This window comes from Anas acuta, chromosome 4 (genome assembly GCF_963932015.1).
Source record: "Anas acuta chromosome 4, bAnaAcu1.1, whole genome shotgun sequence".
NCBI lineage: Eukaryota > Metazoa > Chordata > Aves > Anseriformes > Anatidae > Anas > Anas acuta.
The window spans coordinates 45,570,464-45,592,407 of NC_088982.1; the positions used below are offsets into that span (position 1 = coordinate 45,570,464).

Sequence of the window (21,944 nt, forward strand, 5' to 3'; positions counted from 1 at the left end):
AATGCATTTATATTTGCTCTGGTACTACTGCTGATGGTGGAAGTTAGGTAACTACAGGTAACTACATACTTTCAGAATTAACATTACCCTGATAATATATATATATATATATATATATATATAAAATCTGAGTATGTAACATTTTTAGAAATATCTCGCCAACAACAAATAATGGCATCTTCTGAAAGAATGGCTATTTATTCTCGTTTATTATATTAACAGAATGTGTCTTGATGACTTTTTGATTTATATAACCAACTCTTTTAAGCATTTCCAATGCCATTTCACAGAAAATAAGATCAACATTTCCTTGTGCATTTAGACACTGCCCCATAAACTCAACATCTGGAACTCTTTATAATAAAACTATTAAATACTGTTGTCCTCCAAAAAGACACACAATTTATGTCATAACTGCAATGGGTGTTGTTACTATAATCTTACTGCATTTACGGATCACAAAATAAGTAGTGGACAAATCTAAGTACGTCATCTTCTTCAGACAACAAGTTTATGAGAAACTCAAAACAATTAAGAACATTGTAATCTCTTGGGAGAACATTAAAAAAAATCCAGTAGATAGCATACTGTTAATATAATTGCAAACATAAATGTTTAAAGCCCATTCAACTGTCAGCTTCCAAGATCTGTTTATATCAACAGTATCTCAACAGTATCTGTGGTTGCTTTTTTTTAACTTTTTTTTTTTTTTTTTTTTTTTTGCTACTTGCTGTAGATTACACTACAAAGGCAATGAGGGACAAAGTTTAAAACCCCTCTTGTCTGTTTTTCACTCCTAACATTTCACCATTTCACACATAACATGATTGTGAAGATTGATGCAACCTTTCAGTACTTGAAGGGGATTTGTAAAAGATTTAGATTAGAGGTTAGGAGGAAATTCTTTACTCAGAGAGTGGTGAGGCACTGGAACAGGTTGCCCAGAGAAGCTGTGGATGCCCCATCCCTGTAGGTGTTCAAGGTCAGGTTCAAGGCAACCTGATCTAGTGGGTGGCATCCCTGCCTGTGGTATGGGGGTTGGAACTAGATGATCTTTGAGGTCCCTTCCAGCCCAAGCCATTCTATGATTCTATGATGTTGTCTGTTCCTTCCTTCCTTCCTTCCTTCCTTCCTGTCTTTCTCATCTTTTGTTCTTTCTCTGTTTTTCAGACTACTGTTTCCAATTCTTTCTCTGAAACAGAAAATGTAAGAGAGGAGTTATATATATAAATACGAGTTACAAAAAAGTAGAGTGGAGTATTTCTGAATATAGAAGTAATGTGGAAGTTAAGCCTGTCCCTTCCACCAAAGCTAAGAGTGAATCAAACTCTAAAACTGTGAGTGAGACTATGTATCTGTGTGGGTTTTGTAGGGGAAAATAAGAATTTTGGGGAGAGGGCCAGGGTTGAAGATGGTGACTTTTTTCTCTCCTGAAAAAATAATGCAACAAGGGCATGTGCAGGCATGGAAGTAGTGTTTGCTACCATGCTACACATACAGCCTTTGTGAATGAAACTCATTAGAAGCTCAGTTCTGTTCCTCAGTGGACAAATAGCATGCTACATTTCATTTTTGAATTCTCATCTGCTGATGGACATGTTTGTTAATAACCTTGAGAGTGGGTCTAAAGCTCACATGTGTATAGATTACAACCCATGGAATCACAGAACCATTTTTGCAGAGCTGATGGATGTATGGGGTTATTTCTGCAGCCCACTGGATGTAAAAAACATTAAATCTACTTAGTTACTTGCTTCAATAAATAAAAAATGTGCTTGACTTTTAATAGTTCCACTATAAATTAAATAGCATTATGTGATTTGGAATAGCTCCTGGTTTGTGACAGGCAGCATATAGGTGCTTGGGCCTTTTATTTGTATTATTTTTTGTTTGATGTTTTTTAATGCCAAAAAGTTATTGGAGATGTGTTGGGAAAAATAGGGAAGAAAATCTATTTCCAGTAAAAGAAAACTGAGATCACAGGTGTGTAATGGCTGGTTTCATTGCAAAAGTATCAGTTTCACTGTATTTGTATCAGCTTAAGTAAAAATGTACCAGCTGGAAAAAATTAAATCAGTATGAATCATACATCCAAAAGGTCACAGATCTAAAAATACATAAACCAAGAAAAAGATAAAAATGATGTATGCAAACTAAAATTATCAAATAAAAATTAAAGTCCTTCTAAACATTCTAAACTAAGGACATTAATAAATTTGAAAGTAATGTGGAAAGAGGCAGAAAGCTACCCTGTGATGTCTCTTTCATTACATGGAACAGAGCTAAGGATATAAAAGAAATTCATGCAGAGCCCAGCAGAAGATTAAGCTTCTTTATCTCGCTCTGTGTGTGTGTGTGTGTGTGTGTGTGTGTGTGTGGGGAGCATACATGCAGGTAGTGTTTTGTGTTTTGTATAAGGAGAATAGGGAAGAACTCCAAATGACTACGTTTTGATGGTGCACTTCTATCTCTTAATGTAGTGATGCATAACAGAAGATACCCATGTGAATAATAAGGATCATAAAGTTCCCCATTGTCAGTCCAAATTACAAAGCTAGAAATTAAAAAAAAAAAAAAAGAAAAGAAAAAAGTTCTTCTTCTTAACAAAGTTCCAAATATAAATTTGTACTGGTACCTTCTTGTCATAGCATGATACTTAACACGAATTAAAAAATAAAGCATAAGTGGTAAGAATGAAAATAGAGTGCAGTTACTTTTGAAGTCAGAGCTCTGTTAGAAAAGCCTTGAGCTGATTTGATTCAAAAGTAGATTGTACAATGATTTGTCAAAATTGTTTTGTGTGTGTGTGTATGCCAGACGTTTTGAAAGGATACTAATTAGCCTTTCTTTGTGCAGTGGTAAACTCTCAGTGCAACATACACTGGTAGAAGCACCTTTTCAAAGACAGCTGTGCCACTTGCTAGTCAGAGAAAGGTTGGATGCATTGCTACACAGGGAAATGACATGTGTATTGTCTCATATGACTTTTCCTAGAGAATATGGCTCATATTTAATTTTACCAGCAAACAGCCCCCTCATTCTTTTCTTAGCTATTCAATTACAGCAAAAGGGCCAGATGGGCTCACACTAAGCTGTTGTAAATAATATAGTTCCACTAAATTCAGGGGAATAAGACCGATTTGCACTCATAGAGGATCTGGCCCAAAATATTCACAGAAAGCTTTGAAATGTTTTCTTGTTTGCCAGGTATTTTGGTTCTGCTTTAAAATCTCATGTACGTACCTCTCTCTCTCTCTCTCTCTGTCTATCTCTTCTTAGGATTTTGTAATTCCATGGTGTGGGGGCACCTCTTTTGTAAAATCCCTTCTTAAATGCAAAGTTCCCAATGGGCTTAATGCGTTTTTCTTCTTTCCTGGAGTATCCATTTCTGCTTAAAGTCAGATGGTATCCTTCTTTTTCTGGTAAGTTTATCAACTTTAATATTTTGCTTATGTTTATTTTTACAGGTTTCCCAAAGAAAGATAGGAGGGCAAATAGAAGGAGGAGCCAATGCCATAAATGCTCTTTGGAGTGATAGAGATGAAGAAAGTTTGCACTGTTTTGTGAAGATGGACAAACTCCAAGTTTATTTAACATCCCTGGACAGTGTTTTTCACTGCCTCATCTCCCTGACTGTGGGCTATCTAACACACTTGTAAATCAAGATTAGGCCAGGTGGTGAATCACTGCATCAGCAAGCAAGAAGCAAAATAGGAGCAGAATGCCAAGCAGTGGATGATTGCATTAGAAAGAGGCACAAGCATTGTGTTGTTACATCAGGAAATGGAATAGAGAAACTATAGCAGAGCAGAAGCAGAACAGAACAGTACTGTGAGATTATTAAAGGCTTGGTTTACCATATACTTCAGTGAGGTTGTGGCAAACACATATTTGGTAAAGACTGGTACATTCAGAATAACAAGGGCTGTGTAATTTAAGGGAACATGAATGTTTACTCTGTCAATTAATCAATCAGAATAGTCCAAACTGTTTTAAGAAACAAAGCCAATTATCCTAATTATGTAAAAACATATGTGTTATTGTTGCTGTTTGTTGATACAGCTATCGTTGGCAGGATTCCTCCCTCAAGTGTTTTTCTGAACAACATTCCCAAACTGACACATTTTATTGTGGGCACTATCATGTAAAACAAATAAAAATGTTGATTTGCTAACTATTTCCAGCATTTATTGCACTGTTTCTAAGCCATGGGAGACCAGTGTCAACGTGATTGTTTTTCAACTATATCTAGCTTTTGCAAAAAGAAAATAAAGAAATACTTGAAATATTCATGTTTTTATGTCACAAAATGTCTTCTGAATACACAGCACAGCATTAGAGGATCACTCATGATCTGCGGAGTGGCAAATAAACACAAAATATGTTTGTACTTTAGGATTGCGACTTTTTGCAATGATTTTTTTTTTTTTTTTGTAACAATGTCTCAGGCTTTGATTGCAGAGAAAAGTTTTTTGGCTAAAGTTTTTACTGGTTAAACCAGCTTTCTGTCTTCAAAATAAAATGACCTTCACAAGCAAGATAATTCTTCAGCCAGCAAAGACAAGAAACAACTATTTCAGTTGCACTGTTGGATGAAGAAAAAAAGATAACCTTATACTTCTCTCCAAAACTAACCATTCTGGCTACCAAAACACTTTCAGACATGTTTGGATGGCACTAGGGAGAGAAGACAGTCTTTCTACTGGAAATTATTAGACCATCTGACAGAGGGAAGGGGACATGAACCCTTCAGAAAACCAGGATGACTTCAAAACATGTATCTGGGCTGAACAATGCTGCCCAGGATCCGTGACAAGAACACTTTTGTGTTACACTCAGGTCATGAAAAGTGTAACAATAAGCACCAGTCAGTGGTCATATCCATCAAATCTGTTTTAATAGACTGGTGCCAGTGTTTTTACAGTGACCCCAAGAGTCCTTTTTCCTGCCACAAACACCTCTCAAAAAGACTCTCAGGAGTTCCTTTCAGGTTTATTGTGGCTTGACCTGTGGAAACAGCTCTAAAAATTCTAGAAATTTGACCTATTCCGAATTTTCACCAAAGTGTTTTGCATTTTTTTCTCCCACACTTGACATTTTATTCAATGTGCATAAGTGTTATTTTTTTGAAGTCAGAGCCCCCTACTAACTGACCTTGATCAGGAGAAGAAAAGCAGAAAAAGCAAGGCAGTTTACATCTCTGGTGCTTGTCAAGCGTAATAGTAAGGACCCATGAGAGTGCATGATACAACAGCCAAGCATGCTTGAGTCCAAAGAGAAACATGATGGGTTAATACACCATATGACTGAAGAAAAGCTGAAAGTACCAAAAATATATAGTAGAAGAATGATGAAAATTGCATGAGGTCTAGGAAGTATATAACAGGATTTCCATGGATGAGAAAAATTGCTGGAAGGCCTGTGGGGAAACAAAATAGGATGTGCCAGAAGACACTTCACACCCATCTTAGCATAGCTAAGTTTAGGCAAATAAAGTATTACAGTCCAAGTTCATAAACTGTAAAGTGTATGTCTGTTTTCACATTGCTTATCATGATTTGATATAACTTTGTTTTCGAATCATGATCTAGATAATGAGTATGAAAATCATATTTATACATATTTCCAGGTTCTAACAGTCCCTCTACCATTTTCATAAAAGGCATTTACATGTTATGAAAAATCAAATTATAGCCAACTATGCAAACAACTACACAAAAGCAGCATGCTGTGCAGTTCTGACTGACTGTTAAAGGGAACTTTACAGTCTTGTTTAACTATTCTGATTGTGCCAGGTTATTCAAAATCAGCAGCCCTTAAACTTCACTCCTCCATCCAGCTAATTCTTGATCCACAAATAAAGAAAATATAGCACACAGTAGCAATAACAAGAATACTTACTCATTACATCTTAGGCTAGCCATGAGTTGCTATCAGAATTTTTCAGTCTGTTTGGTACATATTCAACAGCTTTGTTGTCCCTGTTCAATAAAAAGGCAAATGGTTCTCTACTGCTACTCATGGTATAGTTTAATTAACCAAGGAAACAGATGGCCATCTGAGATAAGCACTGTCTCCTTAAATGCAAAAATCATGCAAAAATGCATATCCTGGAGTTGTATTCCTATTGGTTTTGCTGGAAAAGTTTTTTAAGGCTACAGCATCATATGCCTTCTCCACCTACTGAACACTATTCATGAAGCATTTGCATTGCACAAATGTGGCTGCTATAGTAGAAGACTATGAAGTCCCAAGCAGACAAGAAACTGAGTAATAATGAGCAATTTTTTGCTGTCTCCTTCAGTATAAAATATAATGAACATCAACTGAAATTAATTACCTGTTCAAAGCAAACTAGGTAATGTATTTCCATAGGCAACTTCTCAAAAAAGTTGTTGAACTTCCTACCACAGGTTGTTGTGGATACCAAAATTTTAGAGGGTTTCAAAAAGCAACTGGAGAAATTACTGGAAAAGGAATGAATCAAAACATATGAAATACAATATGAAAACTTAAGACCTGGGAAATCTTGAGGGTGGGAGAGGGGCTACCCCAGATGCCCAGTTTGCTCTTTTCTCTCAGATTCTGTTGCTGGTCACAGTCAGAGAAAAAGTATGAGGCTAGTTAGACCTCTTGTCTGAGGCAGTGTAGCTGTTGCTGTGTTCTTATGTACTCAAAGGCATGATGTTGTGAATCAGACCGGATTATGCACCACACTTTTTGTGCCTTCCAAAATGTCCCATTATTTCAAATTTGCCTGTTCCTTTTTGTTGCCACAGTCCCAGCATACCTGACCAGCAATCTCTTTCTATGCTGGGCTATCCAGCCCCCAAATTCATTAACTTTTGGGTAATAATCTAGGCGAGGTAGAGAAAAAATTTGGATATGAAAAAAGAGGAAGGCTGTGCATCCATATGTCGGAGAGCATATTTTGCTATGCTGGAGCACTCTGAGCCCATGTGCCAGGGCTAAAGGAGGGATTATATCCCCTGTAAACTCTCTGGCCCTTCTTGTCCCCAGTCAATCAGCATGTGGGCCATGGGCTAGCAAAGGAACAGTATCTACGGCGTCTCAGTGCCAGAGGACTTTTCAAGCTTCATGAATTTGGGTGCCACTGGTGATTTTCCTGGATTTGTACCATGGTATAATGTGGCATACTTTTCAGTGCTTCCTTCCTTCCTTTTTGTTGTGCATGGTTGGTCAGCAAATGTCTAGGACACCCTGGCAGTCTAGGACTACCTCTGGCAGTAGAGACTCTATGGGGAGTTTTTGCCTGTAAGCAGACTCTATTCTGCTACTTATCTCTCTGGGGCCCCACTTCTGATTGAGTGATTGAACAGGGAGATGAAAAGGCATTATGAAGAATCTAAAACAGTAATGTGAATGTCAAAGCATGGGAGAAACATTGTGGGCTGGAAGAAAATTAATTAAGAGATTTCAAACCTGAGCTCCTTGATAATATCTCACAATGCACTTCAAGGTGTTCCCAAGAAACTGTGCTGAGAAAAGTTGTAGGGGTCAATAGAAAGCGTGCATACCATATATTTTGCCGAAACAGATTTTCAAGGGGAGGACACTTGGCACTAGCAAAGGCAGTTCAGCAAGTACGTATCTGTTCTTCCAAAGCAGTGTGAACAAGCTGCAATCAGACCAAAGTACTGCCAGCATAACTTTCTGTTGTAAGCATGACCTCAGCCCTCTACAGAAAGAAACCCAGATTAATATTTGTGTGCCAAAATGTAATGTCTCTCTTGTAACCATGCAGCCATGATTGCTCAATTGCTGTGAGGCTGAATAACCAGTTAGATGTTGACTTGACTTTTCATACAATCCTGAGAACAGTGCATACAAGTCAGCTATAATTAAGCTTTACAAGCTACAATCATGGCTTCTTGCACATAATATTTTTATATTTTGGAGGAAGTTACCTCGACCTTTTTATTCCTCCTCATTTGCCTCCTCAAGAAAGGGATAGTTTTTGTTTGACTTCAGTAACACTCTGGACATTTAATAAGAAGTTGTAATCTGTTCATACTACTTCTATTACATTTGATAAAAATGTACACTATTTCACTGTGCGGTTTATTGTGAATATTGCTGTTTTTCAAGAATCCATGTAGTTATAAACATAATTTCCTCCTTTTTGTGTGAGAAGAACCGTAGTCTGCATTCTTTCCATTAAGCAACAGTTTACCATGAGTCACAGATACTGCACAATACAAATGGCACCAAGTCTTTTTGTCTGATTAAGTAAGATTAAGGTGGAAAACCTTTTAATCAAGATGAGTGCTTAATTTATACTGAGATAGTATTTTGTGATCAGTGGAGATCTCATGTACCCTCTGCTGTGAATAGGGACAGTGTCATGTCTTTGCCACTAGCTGACTTGTGCATGTCACTTGTGTTGCCAGCAGCAACATTCATGTGCTGATCCTAATGAATTGCAACATATACTGTTAATTATTCTGACATGCATTCTTTCTGCCCTTTTTCTTTTGGACAGATGTTGTGTGTTGCATTAGGAAAGTACCAGCCAAATACATTGCTGTGTCGCTGTTTTCAAATAAAGTTGTTCCACTGGATATATACTGAAAAGCAGTTTCCAGTTAGGAATGTAGCTTCAGCTCTATGTTAGGATGAACATCTCATCACAATTCTTTTGGGGTAACTTTGGAATGTACAATATGGTAATGTGGAAATGACACACTGAAAATCAATTTATGAAAACAGAGGGCTGGTATCACAGTGATATAGATACATACCAGACAAATTACTTTGTTTTTATTAAACAAGGCTATAGATGAAGTCAAAATAGTAAAGACATGCATTTGAAAAAGTGAGGGAGCAGTTACCACAGGCAGTGGGAGGTCAGCAGTCTGTTGGTGTGTGATCAAACAAATTTAATCAGCAATTGGCAAGTAGAACTGAAATTCCACTTTAAAAAAAAATGCATAAAAATATAATCAGCATGGCTATTTAGGGAATTTCATGTAAAATGATGACTTTCCTTTTTCCCACTAAATGGAACACATTGGGTCATATGATAATATGATAATAAGGCCTGACTTTCTTACTCTTTCAGAGTGGCACTGGGAATTGGTTTTCCTGACTGGAACAAGAGAAAATTCTACTGAAATTCAGAAGCCACTGCCTTTGACAGGCTTTCAGTCTTCCTGGTCAATACCCATAAAGTACACAGCTCTGCAGGCTAGCTAAAAGATGAAGTGAAACAGAGAACATTTGTGTTTTATGTAAATTATAACAACAGATAATATCCTCTTCAGCATATACTGTTGCCTTGTGGGTAGGAAGTATACATTTCTGAATAATAATAAAATTAAAAAAATAAAATAAACATTACAACAGAAAGCAAACTGTAGTCTTTTATGTTTTTTTGTCACATTTCCTCTATTTTTTTTTTTCTGCAAACCTAGAAAATACTGCACAAAAGAATAGTCTGTCTTTTTTTTTTTTTTTTTTCAACTGCTGCTTTTGCTAAAATTGATGTTATTTTTCACAGTTGTTTCAAGTCACTCTGTACTTTAAAGGTTTTCTCTTGCTGTCCTGTGCAACAACATATGGAATTACAGCCTCGCAGAAAATATTTAGCAAAGAAAGGTACCATGACTATAAATCCCAACAATGAGATTTCTGCACAGATGGATATCTAACTTTGTATATCATCTTTGAAAACAGGAAACTCTTCTCTGATATTCTGTTCATGTCACGAACAGCTAATACATGAATAATAGATTCCAAAAGATAGCATAAGTAAAGCTCCTCCCCAAGCAGACATAAAAACAGACCCAAAATTGAGCTGCAATGTTCCTGATTAAAATTAGTTCTCTAAATCCTTTTAAAAATCTTTTAAATACACCAGCTATTTGCTGGACATGCTTTTATTTAAAGAGATACATGAGCATGTAACTCAACCATTGAAATCAGATGGAAAATAAGAGCTACTTCTTTTTTTTCTTCTTAACTTGCCTGCTGTGGTTAATAGTGTTTTAGAAAAAACACAAAGCCTGTCAGTAGGAAAATTAATATTGGACACCGCTAATCCCAACAATGCATGGACATTCTATTGTTGCCTGCTATAGTACTTGTGTTTTCAGTGTCTGTTAAATATTTTTACATCAAAGTAGCAAAAACTTTGGAGAAACTTTTATGCTAGCAGTTTATTTGTGGTATTCAAGCCCATGACTTATAGTAGCAATGGGTTTGCTTAGAAAATAACAATTATGTCATGGAAAAATTCTAAAGTTATGAAATTGTGGAGGGTTCTCCATTATGGAGGTCATAGAGTAAGAGAGGAGGTACCCAGCTCCGTGTAACTAAGAGATGGGCAGGCCAGTCAGCTGAGCAATAAGACAGTCTCAAGCCACTCTTTTGCCTGACACAAAGAAACAATTTAAAGTTTGTAGGAACATTCTTGGTTAGTCAAAGGATGGACGCATACTCTGGTCAAAATTTCAACCTGGATGTGAGAATGTGTCCAAGTGAAATTTTAATCAGACCAATAATTATCATAAAATGCTTTGATGCTGCTGAAACAGTAATTTTTACACATTTTGTGTGTGTGCATCTTCCAGACTAGCCATACTATAGAAAATTTGAACTGCCCGATGTAGATTGTAAAAGTCTGTGATACTCTTGCAAACTGTGAGCATTTTTTGCCAAGGAAAGCCTTTAGCTTATTTAAAATGTAAGTAATGTCTCTTGGCTAGACTTTTCTCTTTGATGCTTTTAGGCTTATAGCATTAGACAAAATGAATCAGATTATTTCCCACAGCTCTGTACCTCTTTATAAAGGTCAGTGTTTTGTTATTGAAAATGCTGGAAAAAAGATATATGTGACATTTTATGCTATTGATTTGTTTATAATGGTGTTGTACCATAGTAGCCTCCAGTGCTTTAATTTCCTTACTAGCCTGTTTGTAGTGCTCCTGTCAAGGTGGGAAAGAATGTTTTTTATGTCTTCTTGAGTTTTTCTGTCCTTCTGTCTGTGTTTTACCACTTTTTACCTCTGGACTTGGGTTTTCTCCATGCAGGACCATCAGGTACGCTGTTAGTTGGTCTATAGCCCTTTTTACTTCTTCTCTTGTGCCTCAGAGCACCACATCAGCTATATTATTATCCAGTGCACACTTACTGTGGAGAGATAAGATGCTGAAAATAATTTTGAAATTAAATATTCATTGACTTGAAGGTTAATTTGACTAGGAGTGCATGTGTGTAGGAGTAGTATGCTTGCAAGCTCTATAGTAAGTAGGTTTCAAATTATATAAGTGACAGGCTCATTTCAGAGTTATAACATTTCATCTTGGGGACTGACAATGGAAATGGAAATGAGTATATGAAAAAACTGTACTTGTGTCTCTCTTATACTAGTTATAATGAAGCTAATCTGTATTTACATAATGTACCTAGGATCAGGGAGAGGCTTTTACTGATTTGGTCCTTAGCACCTACCTAAGGTGTTCCTAAGCACATGGAATAAATGGCTGAATTTTGGGGTGTTTAATTTGCATAGCAAAACTAAAAGTTCTGTCAGCAAGAAAGCAGAATGAGTTATTCTCATTGCTTCTCATTTAGAATTTTTACTGCAGGATAGAAAGCTGCCTTCATGGGCTAAAAAAGCTAAAAAAAAGCTTAAAAAAAAGCTAAAAAAAAAAAAAAAAGAGTTCCAAAAGGACTAAATAAACCTCTAAATTTTTATCTCAGCCCTGCTGGAGACCCTTGGAAGTTAGAGACTGAGAGACAGTTAGTAGTTTTCTCAGCCTGTTCTTGGGCTGGAAGACCATTCAGAATCTTTTTTAATTAGATCACTACTGCTGGTCTAAGGGTGTTGGAATTTTTTCCATTCCTCTGCACTATCTTTTAGCATATTTACAAACTGTGGGCAGAAGGAAAATTAAAAATAGATCTAACACTGAAATATGTTGGTTACTTTCAGCTTGGAGCTGTCTTTTTTGTTTATCATTTCATTTTATAGGCTATGCAATCTTGTGTTCATCTTGCAGACTTGTATTTTCACCACTGACACATCTGACACACAATGCACTCATCCCTAGAAGTCATTGCTTATTTTAAAATACTGCTTTTATAAGTGTGTATGGTGTTGGCTCCATTTCTTCCCAGAAGCTACCTAAGGCTGCTAAATGCATGCTTTGTACATTGTGCTTGGATCATGTGGTGCTTTGTACATGTGCTTTGTACATGTGGTGCTTGGATCACTTGGATCAATTAAAGGCTGATGTTCTTTCACTAGATAGTTTTCATATATTCCTCATGTTGAAGGTTCTTATACACATTTCTGAGGTTTCTTTTTTTTTTTTTTTAAACAAAAAAAATAGTGAGCAAAATTTAAGCCTTTTGAAAATTATTTCTCACATATTATATAAATTGAGCATTTGCAGTATGTCCTCTGAAACAAATATTTGAACTGAGCTTCATAAAATCTTAAGTTTCTGCCAAGATGTTAACAGTGAAGTCTGCTTCTGACTTCCTCGCAATGACTGAGTCTGTTTTCTTGTACATAGATACATGTATAAAGCTTTTCCCCAATTTATTAATTAAACATGCACAGCATCCTTTCTCTTTTATAAGTGAATCTTTGACAAGAATTCATAAAGTATAAAGGAATTAAAATTACAATTAACTCAAAGAATGTAAATTAAAATGAAAGTTAACAAGCTACTCTTACACTGGAGAAGAACTGTGCTCTTCCATTTACCTTGGTGGTATTGCTCTCAGGATTAAATATGGTAACATGACTTTTTCCCATTCTCTGGTTTTACCACTATTCACTGCAGGATCAGGCCCAGTATGAATTTCAGATCTTCACCTTCCTAGTTCTGAGGAAAACACAAAGTTGAGGACAACAAATAAATGAAAACTATTCTCCAGAGCAAAAGTCAAGAGAATAATCATTGTTTTAAGAAACTAAAAATAAAGCAAAAAGGAGACTGGCTCTGTTTAAAATGCAAAGATACAAGGCTTGTTTTAAGAAGCTCACTGAATAGTGACCAGTTTATGTGGTAGTACAGAAATACAAGAGAAAAGTGATTTTGTGAGGTAGCAAGCACCAATTAGTACCAATTTTTGTCTTTCAGACAAAAAGTTCATTATATTACAGAATTTTGTAGAATAAGGGACAAGAAGGGAGAGAGCTTAGAATGTAACAGACAGTTTGTCTAAACAAACACTTTGTCTCAACAAATTGCTACCAGGCGGAAGTCAACATTCCCTACACCTTAATCAGACACGTTTTGTTCTGCCTCCATCCCCAAAATAAATAGGTAATAATTAGAAAACCTACACGACCACATGAGAGGATGTGATTGTAGTTCTGAGTCCAAGCTAATAAATGCAGAGGAGCTTGACAGACTGGACATGCTAACACACACGCTGCCACACTGTTCCCTGTTGCAGAAGTAAGGCTGCTGGCAGCTGCATCGAGCTCCATTGCAAGAATGTGCCCATTTATCACTGTGCAAATGGCACACCCAGGAGAAGGCAGTTCTCACTCCATGGGAAGTTCAAGCAATGCCTAAAGTTAATACACAAAGCTGATAGAATACTACCACAATTACTACTTGCACTTTGAATTCATACTTAAACCAAGTACAGAATGCAATGAAAGCATTCTGAAAGAACAAAGGTAGTGAAGGAAACACATTATCATTTGCTGCTTTCAGACAGCACCAGGTGGCTTGAAGAACAGTAGTAGAATTCAAATAAAGTTTAAAACTAACGCAGATATGAACGATGTGTTAGCGGGAGTTTCTGTATAATCCAGTTCTTGCTTTGCTTGGAATGAGAATGAATAAGCAAAATGCAGAGAATAAATCATAGAACCATGGAATATCCCATGGAATATAAGTTGGAAGGGACTCACAAAGATCATCAAGTCCAATTCCTGGGTCCCAAAAAGACCATGCCACCCAAAAAAAATAATCACATCTTGTGTCTGAAAGCATTGTCCAAACGCTTCTTGAACCAGCAGGCTCAGACCCTATTCCAGTGCCCGATCACTTCCTTGGTACAGAACCTTTTCCTAACAGCCAGCCTGACCCTCCCCTGTCCCAGCTCCATGCCATTCCCTTCAGTCCTGTTGCTGGTCACCAGAGAGAAGAGATCAGCAAATGGTGTGCAAACAAACAAAAGGACAAGAGATCATATTTTTATATTGGGTAACAATAGAGTGAAAGATCTTTATGTTTTTATATCTGGTCCTTTATTTTTTGCATATTTTTTTTTTTCCAACTTGCTCCAGCATCATTTGAAAACACAATGTGTTTGTCTCTTTGCTGCTTGCTTTGCATCTCTGGGTCAGAGACGTTATTTGAAAAGGTCAATTACTTTTCTTCTATCATTGTTGTTTACAGTGAGAGAGCAAGTCTGTGATAAATTCTCTTTCATTGATGCAGAATCTGCAGCCAGAATATTCTACTGTCTCTGTTCCACTGAATTAAGAGGTTAAAAAATTGTTAGCCCCATCTTCCACAGCAAATTATCTCACTATCAATTTAAAGCAGATTCCTTGTCTCCATTACAAAAAAATTATTTAGAATAGTACATTGATATTGCATTGAAAGAGCCTGCTTTTTATTTTTTTCCAAGTAGTAGAAGTGAACAGAAAATTTATCTTTATCGCTTAGATCAAGATGAAGGACTTAATAGTTCTGGCTAGTGCAAAGAATGTTCCTACCCATTGTATGTATAAATAGACCTACACCCCCCCAAATCCCTTGTGAGAGCGAAAAAAGTCCACCCAAACCCAGGAACCTTAATGTGCCTTTTTCTCTCACTCAACTATTACTGATGAAAATAGAACATTTTAAACCTGTAATGAAAATACATTTCCTATCCACAAGTTTCAAAAGTTCTGTTCCATATCAGAAACAAATGCTCTTTAGATGTGAAAGGATATTTTTAGGTTAAGATTCCAAGTTACATGCAGAAAAGATTGTAATAGAAGATGAATAGACCTAAAAAAATCACAATGTTTCTCCTCCCAACCACCCATTAGAAAAGCAGAAACAAGTTTGCAAAGTTCTTAAACAAGTTCTTTGTGTTTATATTTGGCAGTGAAAATCCAATCTAGATGCGCTTTCCCAGACACATACCTGCAAACAGATACCTAAATCTGAAGAGATCTGCTTGCTAAATGGTGAAAATTCATGCTTTATAAAACCTTTGATAGGCATTTGCCACTTTTACTCAGTACTGTTTAATTACATGCCCTTTTCTGTTAAAAGTTTAGTTAAAATTGCAAGGTTTACTAGCAAAGCATATGAAACTTAATAAGAAAGGATCTCCTTGATGTTCAGAAAGTGTAGAATATAGTCTGCAAAATAGAGTCCATTTGGTTTGATTAGACTCCAGAGATCTTCATACACACTTTCAAAGCTAGGAGGATGGATTTTCAAAGAAAATGTATGCTAAATGACATTAAAGAAAGTGAAGGAACCACTGGTGGTTGAGGATAAGGAAGAAATAAATGGAAAAGTTTTCATTGAGAGTGAGATTAAAAGGCATTTTTGGATGAGTCTGGGTAAGAGAAATTGCATGTATGTCAGAGGAGAGAGAACTAAAGCAGAGCATGTTCTTTTCTGGCAAATCCCGTTATAAACTTTCAGCCTGGATAAAGAAATATGACTTCTAAAAAGTAATTAATATCTTTTATTAACATCACATCTCAGAATGAGACAGTAATTTTGTTTGAAACTCTCTGCCAGAAGATAAATTAGCATGATTGAACTGGGAAATGTGAAAGCCATAATTCACATGCTTTATTCAGGCAATTATTTAAATTATACAAAAGCCAAAAAGGAGGGACTTACATTTTAATATACCAGAGAACAATCAGGTGTCAGAAAAGCATGAAAGGAAAGGAAAGGAAAGGAAAGGAAAGGAAAGGAAAGGAAAGGAAAGGAAAGGAAAGGAAAGGAAAGGAAAGGAAAGGAAAGGAAAGGAAAGGAAAGGAAAGGAAAGGAAAGGAAAGGAAAGGAAAGGAAAGGAAAGGAAAGGAAAGGAAAGGAAAGGAAAGGAAAGGAAAGGAAAGGAAAGGAAAGGAAAGGAAAGGAAAGGAAAGATCTGCAAATTAACAGTTCTTTCCCTGAAGATAAAAAGTGCTATATATAATCTGTAGGCTACTAGGGATGCAGACTGATAAATTCTGGCAAAAGGTGGTGGAAAATTTCAGCCTTTATAATCTTTTCTATTTTCTTGTCAAGTTCAAGACAATTTCTAATAGAGATGATTAAAAGTCATCACTGAAATTAATTTAAAAAGCCATTTTGATTTAGAATGCAAAGAGAAGAAACTTGCAAAGTATCTAAAGAAACTGTAATCTACAAAAACACATTTCTTTAGAAATTATGAACTTGTACCTCAAAAAAAATAAAAAAAAAAGTGGAAATTAAATTGAGCGTGGAATTCCAAAGTTTATAGCTTGCTATATCCCATTACACTGATTTATCTGTTTTTTTACTCTTTAAGTGCTGAAATGCTCTTTTAAAGATGTTGCCAAAGTGCTTGGAGAAAGAAAACTCAAATGGAAACTAAAATGGCAATGAAAAATGGAAATACAAAGGGACAGGACATTCAGAAAATTATGTTACTGATTTTCATTGAGTTAAGTAAGGTTGACATAGAATTTTTCTGTACAAGCTTGTACCATACTTTAAAAGGATAAGACTTTACTTAAAGCCTTAATCTGCTGAAGACAGTTACTTCCATTATTTTTCTTGTTGATTTTTTTTTAAGCATTGATTTCTAATTTTATTTTATTTTATTTTATTTTATTTTATTTTATTTTATTTTATTTTATTTTATTTTATTTTATTTTATTTTATTTTATTTTTTTAGTTTAGTTTATTGCTTTTTACCACTATTGCAATAATAAAAATTAATCAAAACTGCAAGAGTCGATGCAGATGTGTTTCCCTATGTGCTTGTGGTAGTGTAGTAAATTCAAATTCTTCAGGGCTGTGGCCAGTAGAACAGTATGGTGAAATCCTCCCAGTTTCATTTGCTCCACATGTACAGTGTTACAATTCTACACTTATCCCTGTACAGGAGAAATAAGATTCAGGCCCATAAAAGAGAGCAAGAAGACTTTAATGAAAGCTTTCTTAATCGCTGCAAGTGTATGGCATGATACCTTTATGAGATTACCATTATCCTCATCTTATTTTACATAGCTAATCATTTCACAGTTGTCAGAACAGTATTCAGTTGATTTAAAAATCCATTTGCAATAGATTTCTATATAATAATAGCAATTTTATGTAATAATAGCAATGTGTGTTAAGGCCTGTCTAATATGATATGAATTTAGTGCTATCATATGTATACTGAGTTTTAAAATATTGTAAATATTTAATGGAGTTCAGTCTTCATCTCCAGCTAAAGTTTCCAGACAGAGGGCATGAACAAAGAGTGGGAAGGTTGGGCAATCATTCCTGCTCATTCCCTCTCAAGTGGCATTATGGTCAAAGCAAGGTCTGGGGCAGAAGCCCTATCCTGGGCAAGATGCCAAAGACAGATGAAGCATCTCTTCACCCCTCCCTTCCTCCCTCCTTCCCAAGGGCTCTTGTTGAAACCTTCTTTTTCTCTGTACCCCTTTTGGTACCTAAAAGCCAGCTAATAGATTCAACTGAATGATCATCTCCTGCTTTCTATGGCTGCGACACTCAGCCGGTTTTAAAGGACACTGCTGAATAGCCCACACTGATTAGGCTTAAGAGCTGGCTCTAAACAAATATATTTATGCAGTGCATCTGATGTGCTTTTTTTTGGCAGACATCTCAAACATGCATAAATGTAACTGCAGTAAATGTTTTGATAAGCTTAGTAGCTTCAGTAGCTATTTGATTTTTGAATGTATAAATGAGCACAATGAATGCGGTGATCACAAGAGTATTATGGAAGCAGAGACCATCTAGTTGATAAACAAGCACATCCAGGGATGAGGTTGTTTACAGTTTGGAACCCCTACTTGCCACAACAGTGTCCAGTGCTGAAATACTATTATTTAATTATCTCTTCTGAGATACACAGCTTCGTACTGTTATGTGTGTGTGTAATGGCTGTTGCTCTGCTCACAAGGTTTCAAGAAGGCTCTCAATTCTAAAAAGACGCAAAAACTTTATTAAAGAAAATTTATATATGTCATGGAACATAAAAACATTTGCTTTCTCAGTAATGTCCAGGATGTTTGCCAATTTACCAGCTAAAGTGAAAACTAACTGACAATATATGTAACAGTAAAGATGAAGAAATTGTTGGATTAAATGTAGAAGTGTCTTTATCTACATATAATTCTATATTGAGTCAAACATTATTATTATTATTGCTACTACTACTATTACTACCACCAGGCTTTTTTTACCAGTTGTAATTTTGATTCTGAATGCTAAAAAAAAATCTCAAAGGTAGAGATTAAATGCTGCAGGCAATCGGTAAAAAACAAAAGTAATATTTTTACTTATACAGTGGGAGAGGAGAGAGAAAAGACTATGAGAATAAAGTATATGGTGATGGAGATGAATCAAGATTTACTTTCTCAAATTTTTGTGTAAATGAAAGAATAGGCTTGCAGTACATGAAAACTCAATCAGTAATGAGTCTTTTGTAGAGAAAATAAATAGGAGACAATGGTGAGACAGCCACAAAAAAAAAAAAAAAAGAATAATTTTGAGGACACCTGACAGTAGTCTGGTGCTTTCAAAGCCATGCCTTAGACAGGAACACAATTTGGTGCATGAGGAGTTTGAAAACCATACACAAAATTATACTGCTAGCAAAAAAAAAATGCACTAGTGAGTCTTTGTCATTCTAAAGTCACATACCATTAAATAGAAAGGAAAAAAATGATGTAAAAATATTTATGCTAGGGATGTGTCTGTGTTTTGCCAGGCAGCATCATGCAGAACTGCTTAGTCTGGGAACCAGAACAGTCACATTAGGGGGGCTTTCTCCTCCAGCTCTTGCGTCAGAGCATGGCTGGTTAGCTCAAACCCCTGGCTGATGATGTCTGGAGCTTCCAGGACTGGATCTTTTTGGATGGCACTGCATGATGTCCCATGGATGTAATCAGCATTTTCATGATGTTCTGCCATGGACAGCTAAAATGTTAGAGAGATATAACAGAATTTGTGCAAGTACTTTGCATTGCCTGGGAAGCCTTGGTTAAAGATACATTACTGAAGCAAGGCTAAAAAGGTATTTCTGTGCTGGTCAGTTTGTGAAATGGAAGTCAATTAGGAATTTCACTTAGGAATTTCACTCATGTGACTAGATAGCATGTAACCTGTCAGAGGGATAACAGATAATATTTTTCCTTTGAATGAGGGTTGGCTTCCCTTTGCATTATAACTTTGCATCCCATCTGCCAGAGATGTCAGAGATGTCTTCCAGGTTGTTTAATTTAGCTAGAATCACATGAAATCATCTCACTGCATTCAGATGGATTGTTTTTTGTTTTGTTTTGTTTTTTAGGCAAATGTACAACTTTTAGTTAGTCAATATATTTTTTTTTTTCCCAAAATTCTAGACCAAACCAAAAGACAAGGAAGCTGATAGGCAAATAATTTCATGACAAATAAACAGCTTCAACATTTTTTTGGTGACATTTAAAAAGCATAAATAAAACTGTAAAGAGGGAGTGTTACTTATCTAACCCTTGTGCAGAAAGGAAACCAAAATGACCAAGGAGTTATCAATGAATTCATGTGTGTCCGTGTTTATGTGTGCACATATATTGAATTTGCTCTTAAGAGAGCTTTTGCATTTCGCTGACAAGTGCCACCAAGTTGATGGCACCATGGTACCTTTGGCAGAGCGAGGCACCTTGGAGATTAGCACTGTCAAATATAGAGAGAGTACATCAATCACACCTCCTTTCTGTTGAAAATGAGGATGCCAGTTCAAAAGAAAGGCAAAGTGTTCTTTAGCACCTTTCCACCTTTAACCCTCTCTGAATACAGCTCCTAACATAGCCAGCAGCTTCATCAATGGGTGGCTATTTCACTGCCTGCAGCTATGGGCTGTGCTATAACTGACTCTTTGCCACAGGACACAGCATCTTGCTGGAGTTGAGTGAGCTGTAATTCAGATACCAGAGCAGGGGACTAAAGCATGTGAGGGATCTGAAGGGAGCTGGATTTGAAGGGAGCTCACCAGAAGCCCCGTGGAATTGCTCATGTAGCTAAAACGGTGCTATTTACGTGGGGTATGCCTATAGGAGTTACTAGAACAAGCTGTGCCTGCTTGCGGGCCCTGGGGGTAAGTGTCAGAGCATAGCTCATGTCCTTGCAGCCATGCTCTCTTCATTTCCTAAAATAGAGAGAACAGGACTGCAGCACCAACTGGGAGCCTTTGCTGACCTTTGCTGCCCCCAGGCTATTCCCAGGGAGAGCACTAATTGGCATTGACCAGAACTGGGCTAGGGGACACGACAAAAACAGGAGCAAGCTGGGCAGTCACATGCCAGCTTGTGGGTCCATGGATTTATCTCCTTTAAGTAACTTCCGTGCACGCAGCCGTGCATACTAGTAACTGAATCTGCTAATCTAAAGGTGTCCCGTATGTTCTTCACTCAACCTTTCCTAGTAGGCTGAATAAGGTACAACCCAGTGTATAAGCAAGACACTAGCTGAGATTAAAATAGTATTCACATAATTGGATCCCAGCTGTAAACACCATAATATCAGGTTTTGCACTTCTCTGTCCTGCTGTGCTTGTTATACGGGAAGGGAAATCTAAATCATTTCTCTGTGTTTATGAATTCCCAATGCGTATTAACATTCAGTGCAATAAACTGGAAAATGCCAAGTGCTATTTTAAAGCTTCTTTTTCCAGACATGCTGTGCTTCATATTTGGTCCGTTTTCTTGCAGGCTCTATAGCCACGGAAAGAATAGTGAAGACATCAGGATGAATAATGCACTTAATTTAGAGTGATTTTGCAAGCTTTTGCAAGGAGATTTCTAAAATCTTATTATGTTAAAGAGAGTTATTTCAGTTTTTTACTTTAGGGTAAAAAAAAATGTGTCTTCATATTACAGGAATGTTTTCTCTATCTTTTTTTTTTTCTTTTTTTTTTTTTTTTCTTCTGAAAACTAATGATAATGCACAATGTTTTTAGTTTCTTGGGCTGGGGAAAAGCAAAACTTTTTTATTTATAGAGGTTTATAAAAGGATTCACTTTCCAGAAATCAATTATTTGGTACAAATAATAGTGTATTCTTTACCTGTATCACTGAGAGTCATTGTAATGCTCACACAGGAACAGATTTGAGTTTATACTAAAAATCTCCCAGAACCCTGGGATAAACAGAGGTCTGGATGTGGTGACCAGTAACACAACCATGCTGGCTGGAGACTTAGTGGGAAGAATGTAGAAAGAAGAAAGTTGAATGCCACCAATTCTTTGGAGATGACAAAATGATAGGGAAAAGAACCTGGCATTACTCCTCAGGATCTCTTTGAATGCAGACAATCACCACAACCAGTGGCAAATTACCAGATTCACACACTCCAGTGTGGGCTGATTAGGAGTGGAAATAGCATGCTCAGAAATATCTATTTGAGGAAAAAGTGGTTAATAACACTACAGCTAAGATATGAACTTTACAGGCAGAGGTAGGGACAATGCTCCAGCTGAACAGAAATGAGTTGTACAATGGTATCAAGGTGCCAATGGGCTTGTCAGCTTGTATTTGCTGTTTTTCTATATGTAGTATTAAAACTCCAGTTCAAGGGGATGAACGAGTGGTCAAAGCATCAGGCTGGAGTGGGTTTGCACATCTCTCCTTTTTCCCTGTTACCCAAGTTACATGCAGTCTTATTTGCTAGTTCCTGTTCTCAGCCATGCTGCCAAATTCTCCTTCTACAGTTACACCCACCCCAGCACAGTTAGTGCAATCAGTGCAG

At 36.6% G+C, this 21,944-nt stretch overlaps 1 protein-coding gene across 1 annotated transcript in view; it reads right to left on the reverse strand.

Annotated features, from left to right (window-relative positions):
* Positions 1-6,047, reverse strand: part of MAP9 (microtubule associated protein 9) — a 41,254-nt gene extending 35,207 nt beyond the window's left edge. Inside the window, exon 1 of the mRNA XM_068681045.1 lies at positions 5,902-6,047. The gene's annotated coding sequence lies outside the window, so the exon portion shown is untranslated. The remainder of the gene's footprint in view (positions 1-5,901) is intronic.
* Between the last annotated feature and the right edge of the window lie 15,897 nt (positions 6,048-21,944).